Source organism: Triticum urartu, chromosome 4, assembly GCF_003073215.2.
Source record: "Triticum urartu cultivar G1812 chromosome 4, Tu2.1, whole genome shotgun sequence".
Classification (NCBI taxonomy): Eukaryota; Viridiplantae; Streptophyta; class Magnoliopsida; order Poales; family Poaceae; genus Triticum; species Triticum urartu.
The window spans coordinates 21108181-21110838 of NC_053025.1; positions in this window are offsets into that span (position 1 = coordinate 21108181).

Sequence of the window (2658 nt, forward strand, 5' to 3'; positions counted from 1 at the left end):
CGGTTGGAGGCACCAACCGGGACCATAGGGGGGGCATTGGTATCGGTTCGTGGCACCAACCGGGACGATTGCCCCCCTATGGTCCCGGTTCGAGCCACCAACCGGGACCAAAGGCCTCTGCTTCCCGCCCTTTCGGCTGCTGAAAAGAGACCTTTGGTCCCGGTTGGTGGCTCCAACCGGGACCATAGGTAGGCATTCGTCCCGGTTCATGCCACGAACCGGGACCATTGCTCTGGGTATATAAGGTACCACTTGTGAAAATTTCGCCAACCGCTCCCATTCCCCCCCCCGACGCCGCCAGGCCATTCGTCGTCGTCGTCGCCGCCCCGAGCCCGTCGTCGTCGCCCTGCGCCGCCGCAGGCCTTCTCCCCGTCGCTGCATGCACCGTCGCCGGCCTCCTCCTCGTCACTGCGTGCGCCATCTCCGGCCCCCTCCCCGTCGCCCCGCGCCGCGTCGCCAGCCTCCTTCCCCATCCCCGGCCTCCTCCCCGTCGCGCCCCAGTGAGCTCCCCCCTTCCCATCGATCCCTGTCGCTCTGACCATCACCGCCGCTGCTCTCTGTGTGTAATAACATTTTTCATATGTGTATATGTATATGCTCATATGTATTTGGATTTGGCTATGTATGTATGTATATGCTCATATGTATGTATGTATGTATATGCTCTCTGTATATGGATTTGGCTATGTATATGCTCTCTTTATATGCTCATATGTATGTATGTTCATATAGGATTTTTTCTATATATGAATTATTTTTTTGTTCATGGATATATGCTAAAGAAAACAAGGGGGGTGATAGATGATGATGAGGGGTCGAGAGGGGGACGAGAGGTCGAGAGGGGTCGAGGGGAGAAAAAAATGTTATCAGGGACGAGGGTCGTCGAGGGGTCGAGAGAGGGACGAGGGGTCGAGAGGGGTCGAAAGAAGAAGAGGAGAGGAAGAAGAGGAGAAATAAATAAGAAGAAGAAAAAATAAGAAAAAGAAGAGGATAAGAAGAAAGGAATAGTGGAGAAGAAGAGAAAATAGAATATATTCTATTTTTTCTTCTTCTCCACTATTCCTTTCTTCTTCTCCTCTTTTTTTCTTCGATCTTCTCCTCTAGCTATTCCTTTCTTCTTCTCCTCTTTTTTCTTCTTCTTCTTATTCTTCTTCTTCTTCTTAATTTTTATCGGGAACGAGGGTGTCGAGGATCGTCGAGGGGTCGAGGGTCGGGAACTAGGGTAGAGGGTCGAGGGTCGTTAAGGGGTCAAGGGTCGAGGGTTTCAGGGTCGAGGGTTCGAGGGTTCTATAGGGTCGAGGGATCGAGGGTCGAGGGTTCCAGGGTCGTCTAGGGGTCGAGGGTTCCAGGGTCGTCGAGGATTCAAGGGGTCGAGGATCGTCGAGGGGTCGAGAGAGGTTTCCTAGTGTCAAAGTATTGAAGAAATCCATGGCTTCAACATTAGCCGGAAGTAACCAGGGCATGACGAAGTCCTCCAAAGTTATTTTGGAATGGTGTCCCGGATAGGATAATTTGCCTTTTTGTATGAATTTCAGCAAAGGCCTTCCAAATAACGATATTTGGAAGGTTCTTGCTGAACTTTGTACCAAAAAGCGAATTATCCTATCTAGGACTCCGTTCCAAAATAACTTTGGAGAGCTTCGTACCATCATGCACCTGTTACTTTCGCCTAATGATGAAGACATGGTTTTGTTGAATCCTTTGACACTAGGCAACCTCCCGACCCCTCGGTGATCCTCTCGAACATGAGAGGAAGAAGAGGATCGCCGAGGGGTCGAGGGTTCCAAGGTCGTCAAGGGTTCGAGGGGTCGAGGATCGCCGAGGGGTCGAGAGAGAGATTTCCTAGTGTCAAAGTATTGAAGAAATCCATGGCTTCATCATTAGCCAGAAGTAACCAGGGCATGACGAAGTCCTCCAAAGTTATTTTGGAATGGTGTCCCGGATAGGATAATTTGCCTTTTGTATGAATTTCAGCAAAGGCCTTCCAAATAACGATATTTGGAAGGTTCTTGCTGAACTTTGTACCAAAAAGAGAATTATCCTATCTAGGACTTCGTTCCAAAATAACTTTGGAGAGCTTCGTACCATCATGCACCTGTTACTTTCGCCTAATGATGAAGACATGGTTTTGTTGAATCCTTTGACACTAGGCAACCTCCCGACCCCTCGGCGATCCTCTCGAACATGAGAGGAAGAAGAGGATAAAAAAAGAAGAGGAAGAAGAAAAAAAAGAGGAGAAGAAAGAATAGAGACGAGGGACATAGATGTAGTGTCGTCGTTGTCGATATATACCCCCTCCCGATAGCTTCAACACGTGGGGGGTCGATATTACCCCCTCCTTGAAGCGTTCTCGAGGCCACCCCAAACCCTTGAAGCGTTGTCGAGGCCACCCCAAACCCTAGAGAAGCAGCGTCGAGGCCACTAATTAATATATATGATTCCTTACTATGATTAGGTAGCTAGTTCTACGTTTGCCACTAATATATCCATCTGTCATGTTTGAATAATAATTGCCATGTTGTAAATATTTGTATAAACTATGGACACCGCCCGAGACGAAGCAAAAGAAGCGTTGTTGAGGGACATAATCGCAGAAGGAAGTGATGCCGTCTCGTTGTTTCTCAACGACACCGATGTTCTGGAAGGAGAGGGTGAAGA